Source organism: Anser brachyrhynchus (assembly GCF_964034855.1).
Source record: "Anser brachyrhynchus genome assembly, chromosome: 6".
NCBI classification, from domain to species: Eukaryota; Metazoa; Chordata; class Aves; order Anseriformes; family Anatidae; genus Anser; species Anser brachyrhynchus.
Genome location: NC_137700.1, coordinates 9,812,788 through 9,838,886, shown reverse-complemented (window position 1 = coordinate 9,838,886; position 26,099 = coordinate 9,812,788). Strand labels below are relative to the sequence as shown.

Below are 26,099 nucleotides of genomic sequence, written 5' to 3'. Positions count from 1 at the left end.
CTAATACTGAAACTGCAGAAACCTTAATAAAATGGATGTACCTTTTGTAGTGCTTCTGTAGAAGGCCTAGCCTGATGGAAACTTTGTGATGCAAACTGTTTGAAATTAGCTGTGCAATATGCCTTGCAGGACAGTACCATTCTGGAATATGCCCCCAAAGCTCTTTGAAAGGTCAGAGTTTGAGAAGGAGAAGAGAGAGAAATTAGAACAGCTCTAAGTATCTATTAATTCTTTGGCTGAGTGGTAGGGATTCTAAAGCTTTCTAAAGCTTTCTTTATCAGTGTGAACTATTGAGGAAGACTGTTAAATAGTGATTTTTACTTTTATTTTTTTTACATATCCTCTACAGACATCCGTAACAGGCAAAACTTTATCTTGGGACAGGGATTCTTTTCCTTTCCCTATCCAAATAGCAAAGAAAAACTGACAAATTATTCAGATACATCTAGAAGGAATATTAAGAGTTTTGATCAGGAAACATGTCCGCTTTACATTACAAGTCATCACGAATAAAAATGCCTTCCACTACTAAGAATATAATGTAGTTGGTAGATTATGCATCTGGTTGCCTTTTGATGCCATATGTGTATTGCAGTATGTAGTCCATGTGGTGAATGACTTTTCTCTAGCTCTTTTGACATTTGAAATATTTTTCCAGATACAAATGTGGAGTATATACCAATACTATGATTTTTGTTAGTATTTTTATACCTGAAGACTGTGTCAATTAAGTTGAATTTAATAGGATTTCTTAGAGATTTTGCCAGAAATCTTCTCTTTGTTTATGTGTATAAGCACCCAGAATATCGTTTTTATTTACTTGGTTGTAACTTGTACATCACCTCAGGGGAAAGACAGTTTTAGATATTATTCTAAGCTACAGGAGTTTTTATCCTTCAGAGAGTCCTGTATTAGGGTAAAACAGAACAAAATATTTTTGTTTGTTAAGAACAGCGACTGTAAAAACTTACTGGATTGAGAGTTACTGCAGGCAGTGTTACCTCAATAACCTAACAGCCTCTGTAACACAACGTCTGCTATTGTTTACATTAATATGGACTAGTACAGAGATTAAGTGGTTAGGTCCCAGTATGGGTGCTAACAGCAAGCAGACAGGGCTAAATGAATATGTCCCTTACAAATGGGTGAGATTTCTGCTATTAGCACTTGTTTGGCAAGGAAATAAAAAACCATAATTTGTAGGACTTAGGACTTAGTTCACTTAGGACTATACAGAGGCAGAAAAATTAAACATTTTTGATTGTGTTGCCTGCTGAGCCAAAAATATCCACTGCATGGTTTTATTGCCACCAGAATCAGTATTGTTGGGAAACACATTAAATATATTTTGAAGGATAAGTGGTATTGACAGCTTTGAGGATTTTTAGCATCCTATCTTTCAAGGGGCTTTTCCCCCTTCATCACTCCATCAAATCAAAAGAGAACTTACTCTTCTCCTTGTGCAACTATTCACCCTTGACTGTTAATAATAACTATGAAAATCAATACCAATTCATGCTCTTTACAAACCAGCAGAAGCCTTTCTTTTCCAGTTAAATATACATATATATATATATATATATATATACACATGCAAAATTTCACTGGCACGGCTTCAATAGAAATCACTGTGTTTTCTTTTGCAGTGCACAGGGGTCGTATGATGCCCATCTTGACAGAGCTAGTTAACTCAAAGAATAGTGGTGAGAGTCAGCTTTTCATTAAATATGAGCAGATGTGAAATGTAGAGTGTTTGACAATTAGAAATGGCAGCAGCAGGGCCCCATAATCAAAGTGAGGTCAGATTGGTGGATCAGATTACCTCTCTTACATTCTTTAGTTGTTCTGAAAATCATTTTAAATTAGTGTCAGTGGAGCCGTGATGGGTTTTGCCCTTTGTCTTTTATGCTAGGACTGTATTGTTTCCCCAGACACTCATTAAAGGTCATTATACTATTACAGGGCTTGCTTTGGTCGTGGTGCCTCAGTTGGGTTGGTTTGCTTCTACAATCACTTAATGCATTTCTTTCTTTCTCTCTCTCTCTTTTTTTTTTTTTTCCCTTTTCCTTTTGGTTACAAAAGCAGGCTTTTCTTTTTTTAAGGTAGATAAAATCACAGGCCAAACTTCTTGAAAAAATAAGTATTTTTTGCAAGAATTGATGCTGTTTGTAAGAATCTGATGTCAAGTAGAAGATATCAATTTACGTATTTAATGATGTATGCAGGATTTAGTGTGTTAATTGTATAATACATAGGGAAACACTTGCAGTATATTTTCCACTGTGAATGATTTTCTCTGCTATAATATTGTCTGTACTTTCAGTGAATGAAAAACCTATTATGGTTAAATATAATTACATTAAAATAGCTTTTGAGTTCATAGGCAGCTGTTTGGGGAAAAAAAAAACACAAATAGAGATGATCTTTCTAAACATAAGGAAATAGTTTTGTGTGTGTCTACAGATATTTTCAGGTTTATCTGCTTTTGGTAGATTGCTGCATGAACAGTGGTCAAATGGTCCAAGTAATTTTTTTGGTAATGTAGATTTGGTCAGGGAGGTGATCATCCCCTTGTACTCAGCTCTGTTGAGGCCGTACCTCGAGCACTGTGTTCAGTTTTGGGCCCCTCACTACAAGAAGGACATCGAGGCCCCGGAACATGTCCAGAGAGGGGGTTATGAAGCTGGTGAAGGGTTTGGAACACAAGTCCTATGAGGAGCGGCTGAGGGAACTGCTGGGGTTGTTTAGTCTGGAGAAGAGGAGGCCCAGGTCAAGCCTCACTGCTCTCTACAACTACCTGAGAGGAAGTTGTGGGGAGCTAGGGGTCGGCCTCTTCTCGCAGGTAACTAGTGACAGGCCTAGAGGGAGTGGCCTCAAGTTGCTCCAGGGGAGGTTTAGGTTGGGAATTAGGAGACATTTCTTCTCAGAAAGAGCAGTCAGGCAGTGGAACAGGTTGCCCAGGGAGCTGGTGGCATCACCATCCCTGGGGGTGTTTAAGCAAAGGTTGGACATGGTGCTTAGGGACATGGTTTAGTGGGTGACATTGGTAGTAGGGTGGTGGTTGGACCAGATGATCTTGGAGGTCTTTTCCAACCTTAATGATTCTATGATTCATGCAAATTAGAGTGAAGAGAGGCACTCAGCAACTGAAAAAATTGAGGTGGCCTATACAGTGAAATTATTTTACTAGTAAGTGTGATGTTTCTGTTTAGGAATGTGCCAAATCCTGGGGAGCGCTATTCAAATGATTAATTGATGCAGACAGAATCTTAACCTGAAACATTTAATTTCTGTTTTCTGTGTTTCATATGGCTGCTGCTTCTCTAGAAGATCAGAAGTTCAGGTTCCAAAAGGAAACCTTATCTAAACTTGTCAAGATTTTATGCCATGCCTACTGTAGTGGGAACTTAAACTTCCCTGTGCTCTGAGGGAAGGACATTCTTGATACTAGGCCTAGAAATATGTTATTCAGTTTGTGAGAAAACATGGATTGGCATGGTCTGGTATCTCTGAGAAGCATTACAAGAAGACTCTGACTTTGGTGAATATCAGGGATCTCTAGAGCAAAAGACAAGGCTGATTTTCACTGTACTTTTAATTCATGGTTCAGCCCAAACTCCCATTCATCTTGTTTAGAAAGAAAGACTGTGTTAAGACAAGTTCTAGATACAAAAGTGAAAGCTTAATTTTTGAAAGTGGCCAAAGTATGTATCTACCTTTGAGCTAAGCCTGGTTGAGAAGCATCTATTCCACCTGCTCTTCTAGTGCCATCACGTGGTTTATACAAAACAGTCAAGTTAGCTGTTGAGTCTTTCTCAAAGGCCTTAAAATCATTTTCTACAAGAGTGGAGCAGTGTTTTGGGTAGCATAAGCCAAGGTTGGTATATTGTGATGAACCTAGGTCTTGTGGCCACAGAAGGGATGGAGACTCTCTTAGATATAACCTACTGAGCCCTCTGAGGTCACACTGTCTACTCTGTCATGCACAGACAGGACCAAAAGTGTGCCAATAGTACACTTTTAGTGTTTTGAGGATGAAGAAATGGAAGGAATAAACAACTGATCAGGTCTGCTGGGAAAGGAGACAGAGATGTTGCCCATCAGGGCAGCATTCTAAGGTTGTAAACAAATGTTTAGAAACCGATTTGTTTTTACAGCTTACTTTTCTGGAAAAAAACAAAACAAAACAAAAAAAACCTACCTCTGTATACTGGAGAACAATGGCGTTATTTTGTATAACCTTTACACAAATGATGTAGTGATTTTTTTTAATGAGAGTAGTGAAATTTGACAATTAGAATAAGATATAGTGCCAAATAAATTCATATTAATTCAAAAACACATATGAAGTAAATCATACAGTTCTATTTATAATCATCTAATAATTTTGAAGTAAGCCTGTGAACCTTGCTGTGTGGAATAGATGGATTTACGTAAACCTAGTTGCAAAAAATTTTCTTTCTTTCAAAGTGACAGATTTTTACTTCAGTTACATCAGTTCCCACAGAAGTCAATAAAATTACTTGGATCCAGGGTTGTGCCCCTGAGAATTGTCGTGGCCATAACATTTCCTCTAAATACCTCTACAAGTCTGCCTGTGTGTCTTTTAGAAGTACCAAAAATAATGTAAAAACGAACAGCTGTGTATGTTTTAGAGAGCATTCATTTTTACAGAGACAAAGTATTCTAGATAACTCAGTTTAGATAGTAGTCCACTACAGGAGAAGAAAAGTCAGGTATATCAGTGTATCATCTAAATGTAGTCTATGTTGCTATTGGATAATGAAGAAAAACAACTAATCTTCATTAGCCTTCTTCTCAGAATGAACTACTGTCAAGAAAGCTGCTGTTAACAAAACTATGTAATGGGGTCCTGAAGCATATAAAACTAGGCAGTGGAACAATTGGGAAAGAAAATACAAAAGTGGGAGATTCCTGTGCTGTTCTGTGGAGGTTCTTATGGAGTAGACTCTGATATGAAGTCAGTGCTTGTACGTGCAAGAGTTTGGCCATATTTGCAGCCAGCTCTGTAGCCTGTGGTATTGGCCAATCACAAGTCTCGTGTATTGCTTTATGTGTATGAATGCGCTGGAACTTTTATATTATCTTTTCAGACACTGAATAGAAGATGTTAATATAAGAGGGGGAAAAGTAGCATGAAATAATGTATTTTAAGATAGGTGACTTCAAGTATGTAGGTAGGTCTAACAGTCAAAAAATTAATTCCTTTTATTATTGTATATTTTAATAGAACCTGAGTGCTGCTAAATTATTTATTTTTCTTTGGGATATAATACAAGCATATAGATTAATATAGAGATGTAGAAATGCAAGAGTAGAAAAAAAAATAACCCCCCCCCAGCTGTTCCTTGTCAAGCAGTAGAATGGTAGAAATCAGACAATCTGGCTTGTTACCCATGACCAGAAAATACAAATAATGAAGCACACGCCTTTTCAGATGACTTTTTTGATGTGGTATATACTGCTAGGCTGATAAGAGGGTGCTCTGCCCGATCTGTTATGTCTGTAACAAGATGAAATCTCACGTCACCATGGAGGCCCTGCTAAGTTTAGCAACAAATCTTTTGAAGAATTAGGAAGGTGGAGAAGGGAGAGATCAAGAAGTCTAGATTTAATTCCTTTAGGCCTTTATATCGAGTAGTGATTCTTACTAGGGTCACAGGGAAGAGACTACTGAGTGGCTTGCTTTGATAGGGACAAGCTAGAAAAAAATGCTGTCAGCATCCTGTGGAGTGAATTAAACAGAGGGTCTTATGCAAGGTGACATGGAAATTATGTTTGCATTTTTAGTTCCTGAGTGTGGCTGGTTGTCATGAAACTCATCACGACAGTTTCTTACCACCAGGCAGCAGATTCTTCCTGTTACCTCCTTGGTGTGGGACAGATGCTAGCCGGTTAGCTCTCTATCTCTACTCTTTCTGAGCTATTTCAAGCGACAGATGCCATAGCTGGCTCGGTTTCAGCTTGAGCATTTCTGTCATAGCCCTGCCTTGAGCCCAAATTCTGACCTTTACTATATGAAATAAAGTACTTATGAACAAACAGTGGCTTGATCCAGAGCAAGCTTGGAGCAAATGTCAAATGTCAAGTCAGTCTCCTGCCTCCTTATTCCACCTGCATTAGGAACCTAGATTAGACCCTAGACTACCGCACCAACTGCCTTAGGCTTTATGGGTCTGGAGAGACATAAGTTATTAACAAAGAGTTATTAAAATTTTATCAGTTTTATAATGCAATGTAAATGCCTTCTATGAATCTACATTGTATTCATTATCATTTAAAACGTTAATTAAGTCAAAGTTGCATTTAATTTAGTTTTAAATGTGCCTTTGGGAGGAAGCTTTTAGAAACAGCTGCAGGATTGAGAAGCTCATTGATGCTGGGAAGATGTTAGTACCACTTTTCAGGATAGGTCCCCCAAGCTGATTGCCATTTTGAGTCTGAGCTAATTTATGTTGATGTTATTGGGCAAGGTCTCAAATTAATATTGAACCAATAACAGTAGAAAGCTATCAGCTCATGCTAATCATAGATATACTTTAATGCATAATTTGTGTTCTTTTCAAATGGCTTCCAAACTAATATGAACAGTTGATCTGTAAAGCCTGTACTTCTCATACTCTTGTATTTATTACACACACACATATATATTTTCATTTGATGTCTTTATTGGTTGGATCCTTTTGTAATTCAGAGAAAAAAGTTGTTCCCTGACCTGGAATATTGTCCATCATGTTCATAGAAAAAGAAGTTCTCTCTGGCCTAGGTCTTCTATATTTCATTTGATCTAAAGTTATTGTAATGTACACAAGGAGATGCTTATTGAAATATGCAACAGACTATGATATAATATTGACATCTAAAATGGAATACAGCTTATTAGGAAAAAAAAATAGACTAACTCCCCTCCAAACCCAGTTAAAATGTGCTTGCATTATATATCAGATTGTTAATGTTTCTGATGATGTAAAAACAAGAGGAAAAAAAAAAAAAAAAGCACAGCGTTTCCATCATCTGATAATTCAATATATTTTAGATATATTTTTTAATGAGGTTAGTAGTCACATTAGCTGTAGTGTGTCCATTCATTCACATACTATGTGATTCAGTAAGTGCTAGAATTGGAGCCAGAAGGAGCCAACCTAATGCTTTCCTTAGCTAGGAGAGTCCATTGAATTAAAACAAAAGACCTTTGGATTTTATCAAGTCCAGTGTAGGTTCAGCAGAGTTGTCCCTGGGAGCCAGAGGCAACTTGCAAGACAATTTTTTTCTGGGTCATCATATTTTCTACTGAGCTCCTAGAACCTTTCCAGGTATTTGTGTATGCCAATACACATAGCTCATGATTTTTGTCTGTGTGTCTCCTAAAAAGAGATTTTTGTCCTGTAACTTCATGTGGGGTACTTGAAGTACCCCAAAACCAGCACCCATACTATATGATCACTTTGCCAGAGTTTATAGTAGAGGGGTGGTAGTTGAACAGAAAAGGAAGAGTTTTAATTGATTTAACAGCAACAAAAAAAGCATAGATTTTGTTTAGTATATAATTTCTTAAGTATGTTGATAACGTACTTTAGGTTAAATTTCAGTTGTACTTTTACTGTTTGTGAAACTGTTTACCAGCTTCTGTTAGCTGACCTTTTTATAACACACTGATATAGCTTTCATTGTGATATTTTATATATTATTTAATACTGTATTGTTGTGATTCACTTTTTATCAGTGACTTTAGGAAACATAATGTATGCTACTTCAGACATATATGTTTCAGTGATACAAATCAGGTCTTGTTAGTACAGTACAATTCTGAAAAGGAAGGATGGAAAAAGCATTAATAAAGTGTAAGATGTGGCTAGTGACATCTAGTTAAAAATTCCTGCAGATATTTTGGTTTGAATAGAAATTTTAGCTAGGCAAAAGTGAAACAGAAATGGCACAAGACAGAGATACTTACCTTGACTGAGCCACTGACTTATTATGTGACTTTTGTTCCTTTTCCATATATTGTATTATATTTTGTGATGAGAAGTGCTCTGAGATCCTTATGTTTTGAAGTACCGAATATAAGCTGAATAGGCATCCTTTTGACATAGTGATTCCCTACGCAGGCCAATTTTCATGTATTCTGATCTTTGCTGAAGGAAGTCATAGATACACAGTGAGGAGGAGAGGAAAGTGAAAGGGGATACTAAGAGGGCTTGAATAAATTCTGTTTATCTGCATCAATAGGGATGAATCTCTTTTTAGATTTCTGGGGGAAAAAAAATCATCTACGGTTTTTAGCAGCTTCTGAACTTTAATTGGAACGCAGACCTTATTCACTGTGAGGAACTGCTGAGTGAAATCAAAAAAAACACCAAACCCACCCACATTATAGAATCTCTGATCTTTGTCATGCAATCTTCTTCATTTGTTCTTGCATAAAAGGTTTTATTTGCACTGAACATCCCGCTATCTCTATTCTCATTTTCCTGATATTATCTTCACTCTCCAACTCTAATGGTACATGTTGTTTGACAGCATTACAGTATGGAGAGAGAGTGTACATCACAATAGCTTTGCTGTGGAGGAAGAGTGGCAACAAGAAATGGAGATGTTGTTCTTGAGCAAATTTTTGCCTGAATGGACTAGCAGGTGTACCATCTAGCATTGTAGAAGGTTTATTTTTATAACTAGCCTCTTTTCTATAGTAGTTATTGATCCTATAGAAGACATATTGCTTGGATTTGCAGTAACGCAGTTGTGACATAGGGGCAGCAACTTAGAAGTCAGGATAAACATTTGGGTGATAAAGTTCCATCAGCTAATAAAATCAAGATTCTTTTTAGCAAAGAATAAAAGCAACTGCATTTGAGGCTAATGTAGAGATGATGCTTATTCTTGTTCCATGAGTAACATGAGGAATAATCCACAGTTGCACACTGATAATATGTTCCATTACCAATGCCATTTGCCAAGTATTTTTTTTATTCATTATTTATCTCTATTGAATTATTTCTGATTTACCAAAACATGCTAGAGGACTGTCCAGCTCTCAGGGATCAGCTGTTCATAAGATGGGTGGCAGTGAAGAAGTGATACAATATTTATTTAGAATCATGAGTGTGAAAATGAATATAATTTACATGATGAGGCAGCAGAAGGGTGAAAAGAAGTGAGATACACTGTTGAGTAGAACAGGATATACTTTTTTGTCTTCCAAAATGTAGTGTCCTTTATAACATATGTAAAACATTCCTGAAATTTTCAGATGTCATACTAATATTTCTAACCAATAATGGAATCAGACTCATAGCCATTCTTGCACCTTGTCCTTTTTTTTAATTTTCTTTTTTTTTTTTTTTTGTGTCATGAAATACTGCTTTTTTACTTGGTTGTGAGATAGGCCAATAAGCTTTGTAATGACAGGGGAAGCAACAAAATACACTTTGCCAATTCTTGGATACTAAGAACTGCCTTTGATTTTCAGAGAAAATATCTAGTCTATTGTGTGGGGTTGCACAGTTTCTTAGTATTATCTGAATTTAATTTTAATTGTTGATAAATTGTATTTTTTTTAAGTAGGCATGGAAATGTTGTTTTTGATGCATTTTGCACACAGAAAAATCTGCAGAAATTTAAATCGGTTTTCATTTGGTAAAGATCTAAGTTTTTCCAGACTTCTTAAAAGCTGGATTTTTTGCTCGTGTTCCACACAAAAAATGTCTAAGGGAAGATGAATATATGTATTTAAACATTTCATTGAATATATTTTGATTGTTACCAGTCAAGAGTCTTCACTGTCCTGAGTAACAAGATGTACTTTACTGATTTCTTCATCCAGACATATCATCCAGCCTTTGGAGGAAAGATGAGAGAACAGTAAACTTAGGACAGATGTCAGATTCGGCACAGGTTCTGTGGTGATAATCATAACATAAGGACTTGCAGAGAATGGAATCAGTAATGTAATCCTAGCTATTTGACAAGAATCTTCCATAAAAGGAGTCCAACTTACAGGTATCTTTTACTTTGGAGAGTTATAGGACTCAGCAAAAGTCTTTGGTTATGTTTGAAAGAACCCACAATTTGCAGTGACAGGAAAGACTCAAACCAAGGCTCTGTGACCAGATAGTCTAGCTTTGTTTGATGTAACATCAGTCTGAAATCCTGCAAGAGTAATCTTTTAACCCATTGGCACCAAAGTCTTCTGCATGTTGATTTACATCATAAGAATCCTGTACCTCCTCTACAATACACCACTATTGTATAATTCTGCCATTCTTACAACACCCTATACTTAAATTTGTCTCTTTTTGAGCATGCAATTATTTTAATTTTTGTATTAGATCTCCTCTGTGACCACCACATGTTTTATTATAACATGGTCTTTGGAACTTTTTTGTTCTGAATAATTCCTGAATATACTATCTCCTCCTTGAACAAAAATATATACTCTTATTTTTGAATCAAGTTTATGGTGTTATCACGTCTAGTATATGATCAAGCTCTAATGGTCTTTGCATTGGCTGATTGACTCTTTGAATGCTTCAGCTTATTCATCCACAGTTTTACTGGGACTTCTGCTAAACAGATAGACAAGCTTCTGTTTTGCATCTCAAATTGTAGCTTGAGGGAATGCAAGACTTGTATCTTTGGGCTGATATATTCAGCCTTCATACTCAAACTCTGTGTACTCCTCAAGAAATATCCTGGAGTTGTCCCTCAGGTGCCACAGATTTCCTCAGCAGTATCCTGGAGTTTTGCCCATGAGGAAAAAAAATCTGTCAAAATATGCATTTGGTTTTAATCTTCCTTTAGCGTATAAGTCTTGTCTTCCCTCTTCTTTCTCCTCAAGATGGACAAAATAAAATCCTCAGAGGTAGAGCTGTAAGCAATTTGGCTTTGGAAGATGGCTTTCTTGACAGCTGTCATTGTCCCCTGAGCACTGGATTTCTGGATGCTTTTAGTATTTGACTCTCAAAACATCTGGGAGCAACACAATTTCCAAATATATGGACATCCTGTGGCATTTGTGGTTGATATAGTTACTTTCAGAGTAGTAACTGACCCATAAATCTCATGATAGCCAGTATATCAGTTCTTTGTGGAAGAGAGCTCCTCTTTCTCCAGGTGATTGTGGACTTTATCATGAAAATGGTGTGATAATCAAACAGCATTAGTTATGGTGATTTTCTACAGAATTTGCTTTAAAGTGTTGTTCTTGTGTTGTTTTTTGTTTGTTTGTGTTGTTGTTGTTTTGTTTTGATGTTTGTTTTCTTGTTAGTCTTCTTTCCTCTTCATCATGCTAGCTCCTTTGAAATGAACATCCTCTGCCTTTTATTTTACACTCAGGGTATAAATGATTTCCTTGATATAACACTGAACATGCCAACTGTTTTGCGGGACATAGCTAACCAACCTGTGCTGCTAATTCAACACTGTGACAATCTGTCAAAATTCTCCATTACCTTCTTTCCTCTCCTCTTGCCACTGTGTGATAAAAGTGAGGATGCTGCTGTTAGGCTACTTTCACTTCTCATAAAGTCTATGTGCGTATCGCACATCATGGTTTGTAGCACAATGCATTTACCTTTGATGAAGCTTCCTTTCTAAAACTGTTCCTCATCATGGATTATGATCTCTTTGTGCAATCTTCCTGATCCTTGTGAAATAAGCAAGCATGACATCTCTGTGTATCTTTTGTTTTAAAAAAACAACAAACCAGATTTGTTATTATTTTAAATAGACTATCAATCTACTTTGCTGGTCAAGTCAGTATTATTTTATTCATTCATATGTTGTTAGTCTGCATATTTTATGCCATTATAGCTAGTCTTACATGAAGTAAGTGTGAGATAGCATGCATTTCCCTCTTACAGTAATTCTAAATAGTTCAATCCTAAGTTCTACGTGTATTTCAGAGTTATCAGTGTAGTATTTTTAAGTATTAGAGATTTAATCAGAGGGAATGTATAACAGTCTTATTTATTTATTTTGTATGGACGTATTTTGATCCTGCTTAGGTTTTATCTGAAAAATATGATCCTTGCCAAGTACATTGATCCTTCTGAGTACTCTGTTAGAGATCAAACTGCTGTTGTAAGTAACATTATTAGTTATCACCACTGGATTTGTTAGCTTACACTTTATTTTCTACCCTTATGAAATTGCCAGCCCTTGCTTACCCATAACAATCAATTTCAGCTTTGGCAGAGGTGTAAGTATTAATTCTTTTGCAGATACAGTCAGAGGTAGACATCACATATCCATTTCCTTTTTTTTTCTTCCTTTTTTTTTTTGTAATTTTTTGCTATACCTCCCTAATTCTCAATAACAATGAATTATATTCTACCTCTATTGTAGCTCTTGCTATTTTTACTATTATTATGTAGATTTAGTCTTAGTTATTTTTACCTTGGGTTTTTGTTATATTGATGTATTCATCAGATGGTATTGGTTTTTTAGATACACTTTATCGGAGAAAAATAGAGCTTTACAACATTGAGGTACATCATAGAAATCACTGAAGTAGGGAGCACCTAGGGGAAAAAAAATACTGATTTCTTACTGTCATGAACAGTGTTAAACTTTGTATCTCTAAGTGATAAAAACATCATAGGCTTTTAATACATAATTTGGATGTGTACCCTGCAACTTACAGTACTTTGCATATGAGAACTAGTTTGTCAGCTATTAACATTCCCCATTTTTGTGAAAGACGTACTTCCAGTAATATTGTTTAACTGCAACCAGTGTGAAAAAAATCTGTCTTCTGACAATACAATTTCTATGTAAAACAGCAGTAAGAAATCCTTTTCTACACTTGTACATAGATTGGAAGATACAAAAACAGCACTGGTTCTTGAAACTCAATATAACCAGCAGATGGTGCTGCGAGCATAGAAATAAGTAGCCCAGAAAAGCCCCCAAGAACTTTTTAATGTATTTCTTTTGTGAAGAAATATTATTAAAAAAAAAAAAAGTAATTCTACTATTTTGGTTCGTTTTAATTGTATACAGATGTTCTTGAATAGGTATATACTCTGTAAGCGTATGTATCTAAGACCAACATGTACATAAACATACACAGCATTTTATGCTTAGTTAACATGAAAATTATATTAGGAGTTCACAGGTAACAGTAGTGTGAAGACCTTCATCTCAAAGGAATATTGCAGCTGAACCTGAAAGTCTTGGGGATCACTGAGCCTGATCCTATTAACATTTAATAAATGGAAGTTTTTCCACTGATGTGGATGAAAGCCAGATAAGGCCGATGATAAGAAAGCTAAAGTTAAATGTCAGGATTTCAATTCTTCTTGTTCAGAGACACAGACAGTACTACACCCTTTTGTATAGGGTAAACAACTGCCAGGAGGAAAAGAAATTCAGTGGTAGCAAAGTTTATAAAGAAAAAAAAAAAAGAATTTTCTGGTGACACATTAACCTCATATATATATATATATAAACACACGCACAGAATAAAATAAAAAAATAATAATAATAAAAAAAAAGAGCAATGTCCTCTAAGTTGTGCGTTTCTAAGAACTAAGAAACTAAGACAACTGACCACGAAGCAGAGGAAGAATTCAAAAAAATCTTGCAAGTTAGGAATACAGTCCCATAGATTTATAAGAAGTTTATGCGAATCTCTTCTTTACTCAGCAATGTAATACTGGTAAGGAAATTGGCAAGGGGACCTCCTATGTCTTTTTCAGGAAATGTGTTGATTAAAACATCTTCATCACAAATCTGTTTTTAAACTTGTCATGAACAGGCTAGGGAAAAGGTTATTTTGGTTTAAAATTTCAGGATATGTAGGTTGGAATTGCAGTGGAAATGTGTATATTTAAGATGTAGAGATAAATTGGCACTTTGAACTTGAAAACAAAGTAATAATTCTCATTAGATATCTGCAGGGTGAAATCTAGACTTCCCAACGTTCTTAGGAAGGAAACAGTTGCAGCAAGACCTAGCTGAGATTTGTAGAGGCCTACTCCAAATAAGTAAGCATATAACTATCCCTTTCCTATGCACTGAGTAACTCTCTCTTCCTGTGGAATCTGTGCTGTAAATACAAGATTTCTAATCCTAAGGAGCAGAGCAATCACCAAGGTCTCCTGTGCTCCCTTTTTTCCCCTAAGTTATTTCAGTGCATTGTATATTTTCCCACTGAATTTAATAGAGCTGAGGGAAACTGTACAAGCAAGGCACAGTGGTGAGTGGGCTTTGGAATTCCATCTTTTCTTTTATAGGGGCTTATTTTTGTCCACATAAGCCACTGGTTTTAGCAGTGACTGATGAGTGACTGAGCATATTCAGTCACAAAGGGGAAACTTCCCCTACTTTGTAGCAACAGGTCAGATTCCTCCTACAGTTACACAGAACTGAGTAACTACATCCTATTCCTCCTACTGCTGCAACTTCTGCCTCCAGGTCCTTTATCAATGGTGTCAAAAATCTTCTCCGAGCCAGGAGGACAGAGGGCAATACACTGTGGGTTGCTATGTATTGAAACAAGAATAGTCTTTGACAATGCACTGAATTTACAGCTGTGGGTGTGGAAAATTTTAACGCTACAGTTTGTTGTGTGATACTACTCTTAAATAATCCCCGCCAAAACATTCCTTGTGACTTTACATGCCATGCCATGGGGAACTGCCAAAGGACCACTCATAAATAAATCAGTGTCTTTTCATAGACACTGTATTATTTCTATTTGTTTGGTTTTTGTGCCTTGTTTTTTGTTGGTTTGTTTTTTAAGGAAAGAAAAATAGATTAATCAAAATAAAAAATATGGTATATGGTATAAAAAGATGTTCTGATGTGGAAAAGATACACACCTTCATGTCCAATTTAACTAAACAAAACACTCTAGGACCACTCAAGGACCATCACATATGCACGTTGTATGTTTTTATGGAATATATTTTCAATGTACTTTCAAAACAGCGATAGAACCTCATCATGTTATACCTGGAAGACCTGTGAAAATGAGTCATTATCAGCAATGTTTTCAGATAATTTGGTCACTTGAGTCATAGCAAGAGCTCTGAGTGAGGAACTCACTTAAGATAGCATTGACTGTAAACGAGCAGCCCAAAGCTGTGTTAAAGATCAGTAGCAGAACTAAATTTCAGGTCAGGAGATTCCCAGTCCTGTCTTTGTAGTCATGGTACCATCAGATGTTCTACTAAAAAGTTAACGTGTGGCTTTGAGCAATCCTTTTGTACTTTGCCAGATGCAGCAGCTGGAGCTCTAAAATTGGAGCTTCTCACTAATTGTGACAGGGTAGGACACACAGGTTCTGAACAGCTCTTGTTTGAGACACAAGGATAATGTTTTGCCGTTGCTCCTCCTCAGTGTTCAGACAGCAGAACAGTGTGCCAAAATGGAATAACAAAATTTAAAATTTAACTGGGAGAATATTTATTCCCACCATACCTGATGAGAGACTTTGAGTTTCCTTATTCTACAAAGTGCACTCTCAAAAGACAAGTCAAGTGCCCTGACTTTGATATTTTCCTGAAAAACACACCCCTGTGAACATAGACAAAGTTTTGTCCTATAAGTTCTATAATTTAGATATCTTCCTTTCTTAACCCTTTCCCAAAGTAAACATTACTGTACTTGAATAGTATTGTGTATGGATGCAACATGTGAAGAAGTCAATTGGATAATTAGATGGACAGGGCAAAATAAAGTGGTTTTTTGTGTGTTTTTTTTTTTTTAGTTGTTGTAGCTTTTTATTTGACAGCATGCCAATAACAATGTAATGGCTTGCATAAGCAGTTACAGAGTGAATCCTAAGATGAGAAGACAATGAAGAACGGAGATTCTCAAAATCAAGAAAAATGCGTGAGGAATACTAAAATTAGAACCAGAAAATGTGTTCAAGGTTTGGTGGAACTATGACTTAGTCATAGTTATATGAGTAAGTATAAATTAGGATTTAATTGGAAATTAAATTAAATAGCTTTTTTTCTATTGTGCATACTTCTCAGGGGAAAGGGAAGATGGTTGTTGCATACAAGCAGTATCACATTTCATATATACTTCTACACAGGAACAAGAAGTTAGGTCCTTGAAATTGGAAGCCTTTCTTCTCTAAAATGCCCAAGCCAATTGTGAAATACTCTCTCTATATATATATGAAAAATGCTTTCTTCCTGTCCTATTTTATCAGCTTGCACCCTGAAGCATGATATATGAACAACTCCTGATCTAAAGTCCACTGATGTCCATGTAAGTGTTTTCTCTGACTTCAATAGACTGTAGATCAGCCACAATTTGAATAGCCTTAAATGAAGTCTGAAGTCATAGTAATAGAGAAGTGATAACAACTGGCATCTCTGGAAAGCATTTTGAATATCTATGCTCTTGAGTTAAGCTGGAGGGAGCAAAGAAAAATCAAAGTTATACAGTAACTTCAGAGGGTTGCTCTACTCTTAGAAATAAATTAAAGGCTGTAAGTGCCATAAAACAATAGCCTGAGCTTTTTTATCAAATGATGCAAGCTAAAAATTTGTTGGAGTTTGCAACTCCAGGTGCAACTCCAGTTGCAAACTGCAGTTTGTCCTTCATTCTATATATATGTGTAACCCTAAAAGCTCATGAACTTTAACTTTATCATAGTTTAACAGAAGATCAGAGCAGCTATATAGAACATATAGCAACATCCAAACTAGCAGCAATCCACATTTTGTGTTAACTGTCTTTTAATAGCATTCAGGGAAAAGCAGAGGTGAGGTAGAAACCTGTAGCTTTGTTTCAATTGCTTTTGTGTGATGGCAGTTAAGTAAGACAGAAAGATACTGTATTAATATAAAATTTAAACATTGAATGACCAAAAAAAAAAAAAAAAAGGCAATTTGTTTGACATTCAATCAATTTCAGGTACCTTTAGCCAAAAGGGGCAAGCCTGGGACCAAAAAAAATAAAATGTTTCTTGGGCTGTGCTGTTTCAAAGAGAATGTCTCATGTAAGCACCATTCAGTATTTGTAAAATATTCTGAAATGATGCATTCTTGACATTCTCAGATCTTGATGTTTTCTTATCTGCTTCAGAAGGCACAAACTGCAACTAAGAGTCAGTGAGCCTCACCTGCACTTCTAATGGTGCTAGTATGTACAGATATCCAGCACATCTGTTTCTCTTTGCATGAAAATAACAAAATAAAAAACCAAACAACAGTAAAAAATGAAATGCATTTTCCTGAGTTTCCAATGCACATAGAAACCAAAACAGCCATCCTCTTTCATTTGAATTACCATTTCAGACAAAAACCAAGCACTGCTCTGCAGTTTCTAAAATTCATGTATCTTATCAAGCACCGTCGCACTGTAGTTTCTAGCCAATGATTTCATCATATGTTACTACAAAAAAAATCAAGTAATAATTACGAATTTGTTTTAAAATATTTTATTAGTATAAAGTGACTTTTAGACAGAATAAATATATATATTTTTTTCTGAACAAATAACTGATGTTCTGGATAAACCATATTTTGATACTCTGCTACATTCCAACCCAAACTGATTGGGCACTTTTTTTTTTTTTTTTGAAACTACCTTTGATAAGAAATGCATTACAAACTCATCAGTTTAGCTTCCTGTTAACAAAGAGACAGCAGCCGTCTGGATTATTCTAGATCCGCAGTGAAACTGCCACACTATGTATGCTCAAACTAAAGCTGTGCAAGTTTGACAAGGGGCAGATGAATCCAGGAGTTATTGTGCAGGGGTTTAAGTCTATGCGGCAGCTGACGGTTGAAATACTCATCTATACATCGCTCTGAGCTAACTGGGGAAAGGTTGAAGCTGTATATTTTCAACATATCTAGCCTAATGGTTAATCTGTTGTCTTGTGCAGGGGGTGCTGGGTAGAATCAGAGCAATAGCTGACAGTTTGGAGGAATTGCTGTGGGTATTTTCAGTTGCCTGATTCACAAAGTGGTAGGTAGCGAAGTCTAAACAGGCTTGTCATTGAAAGAGGGAAGTCATGCTCACTGTCGTTCCCATCAAAAGATCTCTGGTAGACAAAAGCTCAATCAGCATATTGATTACCTGCATTTAGTAATACTGAGCTGCAGCTCCTCTTCACCTAGCATATGAAAGATGAGCTTTATGGAAGACAAGTCAGATTGCAGAGCAGTGATTGCTCCTTTGGAGGGCAGCTGGAAAGATGCTTAGGAGAAAGACAATGGGGGTGGGGGGGTAGGGGGGAATAAAATATTGTTTCAAACAATGATAGTCTGACTGTTAAAAGCACTCTCTATGATTCTAGTGCTGGATCTGGCATATCAATACAGGGACATGGCATTACTCACTGCAGAGATTAAGGGGGTGCAGTATGAATTAGACTGAAACAAAAATGAAGTATCTGCAAGTGACAGCTCTGGCTGATGGCTGACTACGAAGGAAAACACTGTGTTAGTGTCTGGCGAAAAACAGTGCTGAAAGCCTAGCAGCTGATAGAGATGGGGGAGGAAGGGAGTGGTAGGCATTGGTGGTGGTTGTTTAGAATGTCTGGTTTTGGTCAGGATATTTTTTCCCCTTTAAAACACATTTTCATCTTCCCTTCCAGGCAAATCATGCTGAAGCCAGTTTCAGCCATTTTGTTGAAAGCGCTGTACTGGTATTCTGCCTTGTTACATTTAAATTAAAGCTCAGCCCAGTTTTAAGTTATGGCAAGTGTGTGCTTGCAAAGAATAAATAGAGATTGCCATAGGCATTATATTAACTACATTGGTTATTTTAAAAATGTTCAGGGAGTTGCAGATTGCATTTCAAATTATCTTCATTATAATAAATAAAATGTATAGAAATAGAAACAAGCATGATTCCTCAATGCAGTCTGTAGGCAAGTGTATAATCATTGAGCTTGAAAGAGAATTCTTGAGGGTGGGGGGAAGGGGGTAGAAACGTATGCAGCTTCAAACTGCCTTTATCTAAATCCCATTAATATCTCACATTTTAAAGGTATTACTTTTTACCTATCTAATGTTGACAGATTTTTTTTGATCAAGTTCTGCACAGTATTTTCCTGTAGTGCAATTAGGAAATATTACAGAAAACATGGAATTTCCTAAATTACTACGCTTATCCACTTCCTTGTTGTTTGCCATTCTCAGTAAGCTATTCATTTGTTCTCAAAATGACCAATAAATGCTATGATTCTTATTTAGTGATAATAACGCCTTTGGGTACATGGTAAGTGTCCTGAATAGTTCTAACAAACTGTGGCAAAATGTACAATGCAGGCAACACGCTCATCCTGTGACCATTTTCATTGAAAATAATTGCTTATATCATATTAGATAAAGAAAAACTAATTTAACTGTGACAAGGAAATAGTTCTCTTTCAGTAGACTTGCTGGTGCTAAACTCATCACATACTTAGAGGAGAACTCTTGTGGATGTGGAGGTTCTGGTTTAATATTGCACAGTGGTACAACAAATTACCCCAGTCCAAGCAGTTTGGTTGCCAAACCTTGTGAGGCAGTGACAGTCTGTAAGGATGCATTCAGTTCCATATAATTAAGAGCAATCTCTGTGTCACAAATATGTTTTCCATGGAAATGAACCAACATACTAGTGCAAACACCCAATCAGATTTTTAAGAAACTATTCATAAAAAGTATCTGCTTTTGCTGAACAACAGGATACTTTAAAAGTGTTTTAAGTCCTGCACATAATATTATGTGCCTGCAGAAGTGACAGCATTGGCCTATATTTCTCTCCTAGTTATACAATACTCCTTAATCTGAGAACACAGTTATATTTTTTTTCAAAATTGCATCTCTGTGCTTGCACATGTATATCCATGTGTATCCTGATGTGTTGGTGGTACAGTATATCTTGACAGGCTATTTAGAATAAAAGCAAACAATTTTACTCTCCTAGGGTAAAAAATACATAATTGTGTTAGAGGAATGGAGAAAGCACACAATCCTTGCTTTTATCTGCATAGAATATACCATAAGACATACACTGTTATAGAAGTTTAGTGCATAAGGATTACATCTCGTATCTGGTTATCACTTATTGAACTCCAGAAGAGACTGTGAAAAGATGTTATTTCTTAAGTTGATTGGAGGGTGGATAAGCATTATTACCTTCCATTGTGTGTGAAGATGCTTTGATGCAGGCATATAGATATACATAGATTATTTCCAACGTTACTGTCTGTAGTTTAAAGGTTGAACTGGATAGATATATTTTGAATTGTACAAATACGTGCTTGACCAGTGGCTTGCATAGGGAGATAGGGCTCTGCAGGTTTATTTTATCATCTGAAAATTGTCTCACTAGAGGAATACCAAAGAGAGAAGTACAAGATTTGACCAAAAAGCAGTAACTCTGAGGTAAGATGGATAATTTTTGAGTAATGTATCCAATATGATACACAGCAATTCTTTTGTGGAAGTTTTCCTAGTGAAAGATATATGGTATCCTCCAGTGGTTTAAAAGCCATCTCAACTTTCCTGAATATGCATTATTCTTACTACATGTTAAATGTTGCTATTATTAGAAAAAGAGCAAAATAACCCTGAGTTAGACTCCGGTTCTGTTCTGATTTTTTTTTTTAATTTTATTTTGTTTTTTAAATCTAAATCACTCAGAGTAGCAGCAAGCTTTTAACTCTGAGATCTTTGAATAGGAATGGAGACTTTGTCACCAAATAGTTGAACCTAGTGAACCTGGTTAAAGAGTACATTCAAAGTATTCTTGTGATTCACATATAATCAGCTTTTTTGATAGAGACAGATTTAGTGCTTGAGCACAAATGGCAAGCATGTGGATGCTATTTATGTATCTGTCCATCTACAATATAATGATTCTAGCTAATAGTAAACTAGACGAAAATGCCAAAAAACACACTGACCTCCTCAAATGATTTTGAGCTACTGTATATTCAAAGTTCTCCATGGAAACTTTAAGGCAATTGAAACATATGGAAATAATGGTGCAAGATTATCAGTCCATAAACTATTCCCTACCCAACCTCCTCACCTCATAACACATAACAGAATATAAGATCTTACTGGCTCAGTAGTATACCTTCTTCTCTATAATATACTCATTCAGAATGAAACAAGCATTACTGTGTATTTTTACCAAAAATATTTGGCGAACATTGTATTATTGTCTTTTTTCAGAGGATGGCATGTTCTTGTTGTTCAATTAGCTTTGATATATTAAAAAATGAAAAAAAAGATCACAGTTTCAAATCAAACCTGTTTATAAGAAATTAAACTTATTAGCCTTATTTTCAGAGATGCTACATATCTGACCTCCTGAAATTTACAGCACTCAGCACTTCTGAACACCCAACTACTATTATGTAGGTTCCTAAATACTAGTTTAATTCCATAAGTACACTTGCACGATTTTAAAGTGTTGACCTTTCTTCTATTATTCCTTATGTATTTGAATAGCAGCAGTGTTCTAACTCCCCTGTCATTTTCAGTAGAATATGGGGAATAAACATCTTCCACAGCTAGTAAATCTCAAAGCCTTTATCAACACGTGGGAAATAAGTGTTGCCTCAGACACACTTACCCTAGGATGGGATTATTGCTTAAAGATAATAATATTGTGGAATAATCCTTTTATAAGTATTCTTTTATAAAAAGCCATTTTTGGGGAAAAAATAAAAAAAAAGCTGCAGGTATAAACCTTTATTTCAACTATAGAAACTGATACTTTAAGCTTTAAAGTCTGTAATTCCACATGATATCAAAACTGATTCATGGTTTGAAATCATTTTCGATACAAAGACATTAATTTACATTTTTTCTTATTATTTAGAAGTAAAGAATGCAGCTAGACCAAGTTACCCAAAAAGTTCATATCAATTCAAGAATGCAACTACTAATGCACTGGTTGGTGCCAAGTCCACTGAAGGAGCCCCGGAACCTGTTCCACTTGTTAATAACCGTAAAGGGAGCCTCTTCCTACCCAACAATCCCTCGCTGCTGCACCTTAACTTATTGAGTTCTGTTGAACAAGGAAAATCTACCTACTGTAGATTGCAAAGGGCACTCAGCTTGCCTGTAAAATACCGCTACCACTCCCAAAAGCCTGGGTTGAACCAAGATCTCCGTAGGTAGCCCCGTAGTTGGATGCATAAGGCAATTCCGATTGGTTTGTGCATGGTTTTGCAATCTGTTTTCAATGTGACTATGACATTACTAATGCTCTGTTAAGTGCTTACAGATGTGGGTTTCTCCAGATGTGGTGATTAATAAGTTAATCAAGATAGCTAGTTAACTAATGTTTCTGGGTGGTTTGTGCTTTATCTTTCATATGGTTTATTTGCTCTGAAGCATTTACATTCTAGGCAAAAGAAGTTTACCAGGTATTCCAGTTTGTGTGTTGTTCAGTAACGTAGATGCTATTTCAGATTACAGCTCTTTTTAGGGCCTAAAAAATGGAGTCTATAGACCGTGCTAGTAGTGACCTGAGGGAGACAGTGAAGGAGACATATTTATTTTAAAATGGTAACAAAATAACAAAGGAAGAAGTTATGAACTAGTCCACCGTTTCTGAAAGGCATTCCTTTTATTTTGCCTAAAAAATGAAATGAGGATGAAAGTCAAGTAATATGTTGTTACAGATGTTCAGCTCCACATTAAGGCTGTTAAAATTAGCAGCACATCTTAAATCAATTCATGGAACATTGTCTGGAAGTTATGTCATTGAAATAATGAATCCTCTTTACTCAAGAATAAGCAAACATGTTAAAACATCAGTGTAACTTTAAATTAAACCCCAGCATAAACCAGAGTATCTGAAGCCTCATTAGATTTGCCTGACATTTTTCTAGCACTGAGTCTTCCTGAACTGCAAAACTGTTAGATTCTGTGCCTATTAGACAAGTGAGCACTGGGTTGTTACAACAGTACAGTAAGTGTTATACTTAGGGATGCGCAAAACAAGATCTTGAATTTTATTAGAACTCAGAGGCTGGATTGAGTTCAGATTCTATAAAATTCTGTGTCCAATTCTTGAACTTATTTGCACTTTTCATGAAAGCTGGTAAGGAAAGTCTGCATAATAAAATATGACTGCATTTTAATACGACTGCTGTAGCATAAAGACATCAAATATACTAAAAATGGGGGCACATTCTCATTAACAAAAGCACTAAGTCAAACACAGAACATCAGAGTTGAGTTATCATATATCACAACCCATTATTCAAATATAGTTGTCTTTTAGAAGAACAAGTACATTTAACACTCCCTTTTAAATCAATGCAGACACAGAAACCATGAAACTAAATTGATATTTTATGACTGCTATTTTTTTTTTCTGGATCTGTTTCTTTAAATACACAGGAAATTGATAATTGTATGTAATGAAATATGTTTTATCTCTTACTTATTACTAAGAAGTGATCATTGCAACACTTTTAGGAACCACACCCTAGGTAATGGTCTCTATTCCATTCCATTCATATATTTCAGCTACATAGATTCCCTTCTGTCATTCTTACAGAGCTGCATATCTAAACTGCAGATGCACTATAAACTCTGCACACAGATTTCACTGAAAAACAAAATCTTGTTTGAATGTAATATGATTAAGACAGATTATCTTTCATTGCTGCAATGAAAATGAATGGCTTCCTGGCTTAGCAAGGCATTGCTTTAGCAACGAATTGAGATCTCAGAAGGCTTTGCTAACAGGTATTAACTAGTGAGCCACATTAACCTTGGACTTTACAGCCAATTAGTGAAAGTAACAGTTTGAGTATGACAAGCACATATCAAAAGAGGGAGCTTATTTACTGTATATGGAGTAAAAAAAATAACTTCAGACTGCTAGAAATCTATAGGTGGTTATTCTGGCTGATTAGTACCAAGACTGTATTATGATTGGGCAACAAAGTAGTACCAACTGGTAGCAGTGGAGAACATGAATGCTGGACCATGCAGTACAAAAGATCCTTATTTGAAAGGATCAGACAGGTCTTTTTAACTAGCTGAAAGTTTGGAAAATTACTCTTTTTTAGTATTGTTTTTTATTGTTCATAGAAATATAACAGCTATAATACAATCTACAGTTGTCTTGTATTCCTGTAAGATTTTGTATATTGTCCTGATGGGTACATAGCTTCCTTACACTATTAAAATCGTATATCAATATACTTACGGTGTAATACTGAATCTCTTTACTAATATTCTGTAACTCCATGGTAGTAGATTAAATTAAGTGAAACTTAGAATTTTTACTACCAGGAGAGTGAAACATATCAGTTGTAGCTTGTTTCTGTAAGGAATGTTTTGCATAGTTTTTGGTCATTTAATCTTTTAAGTGTTGGAATCATTAGTTTAGAACTGAATATTTGTATACTATAAAGAACAAGAAAGCACAGTGTATGTCTTGAAAGCAGTTTATTGTCTGTGTTGTGGGATAGCATGTGAATAACTTTTTGATAGACAAGTTTATAGCGAGACTATGCCATTTCCAAGAGGGGTATTCTGAAATGCACAAATGCTTGCACTTTGATATAATCAGGGGAAAAAAAAAAAAAAGTTTCTTACCAACAAAATAATTCTGTAAATACTCACTTCAGTTTACAAATAACTGAATAACGAAGTGATCTAGTTTAATCCCAGAAAGAAAATTTCCAATTGCATATTTCTGATAATTTTATATGGACATATTTCTATCTCAACCAAAGAATAGAACTAGACTAGTCATCAATAAGCATCAGGAAAAAAAAAAAAAGTTCGAATGAAATGGCTTTGTCTTTGGGGATGCTGCCAGAGAACAGAGAGTTAAATCAGTGAAATAAATCATTATAAGACAGTCATTGCTCTGAAATAAGTATAACCTTTTACACAACTGTTTGGGGCATTTTTTTATTTGTTTGTTTCGTTGATTCATTTGCTTTTGTTCTCTTTTGCTAAGTTTTCTTTTGCTTTGATTGCCCGGATGTGTTACGTGATGCCAGGTCATTTAAAAAGACAGCACATCTGTCTTTTCAGGGCCCAGTCCTTCGGTCTTGACCAAGGCAAAATGAAGTTCCACAGCAGACTTTGGAAAACAGACAGACATGACAGGCTAGAACACAGACTGTAATAAAGTAGCATCAGAAGAGGGCTATAGCAGAAGGATATTGCTTAATTTGTTCCCAGATAAATCTAGGGCAGGTGATATCCAGGTTTGTGGTTTTGTTGTCGCTCCTATGTAGCTCATTGCAAATTGATTTTTTTTCCAGCCTCTGCTTGTGCACTGCTAATGTGTATTAAGCTCTTTTAATACAGATACTACTGCTGCTACTAATCTCTTTCCTTTTAGCTCTAAAGTAACAGCCTTCTAGGCGTCAGTTATATTACCTTCTAGTTCATTTTCAAGTTAACAATAGGATGAAAAAAGTCTGTTTTTCCTTCTTTACATTAGAATAACTCAGCATTAGTGTGAATATGAGAAAGCAGGCATAATTCCCTTTGCTAGCAAATGTAAACCTTATGCACAGATTATTAAGTGCAATAACAGTCTTGAAACAGTAACGATGACGGTTAATTCTTATAGATGAGCTATTAGGAAGCTGCACTTGTTTAAACAATAAACATCGTGACATAGGTTATCCAAGATTAGTTTATGATTGGCAAAATCATAAGTGATTCTACATCTGGAAATTGATCTGTCATTGAAAGCGCACCTCATCCTCATTAAAAGACTGTGTAACACATGCATCCTCTGTTACACAGGTATTGTCTCCCCACTTCCATTCAACCTCATTCTGTTCTCTCCTGTTACAACTCCCTTTTGTGAGAAGGGTAGAGTGATGAGGTCTGACTTGTGCTGGAGATCTGTGCACAATGGCAGGCTGCGCTCACAGTCCCAACTAACTGAATCATTGAACATCAACGCATTGAATATTTTACATCTCTTCATGAAGACTCTGTTGTTTGGCATGTGAGGAGCAAGAACCAACTGGTGTCTGGCTCATTAGCAAAAGCAGGCTGGCAGCTGTTATGTTGGTACTGCAAATAGTGCTTTATCTTTCTGGGAATATAGCAAAGCACTAATTTTACTTTTCTGTAGCGCAGATTAACTGAAAATAATGCTAAGAATAA

General features: G+C 35.9%; 1 protein-coding gene across 18 annotated transcripts in view; it reads left to right on the top strand.

Annotated features, from left to right (window-relative positions):
• KCNMA1 (potassium calcium-activated channel subfamily M alpha 1) overlaps positions 1 to 26,099 on the top strand; it is a 470,622-nt gene that overhangs the window by 381,358 nt on the left and 63,165 nt on the right. The gene's annotated exons all lie outside the window — the stretch shown is intronic.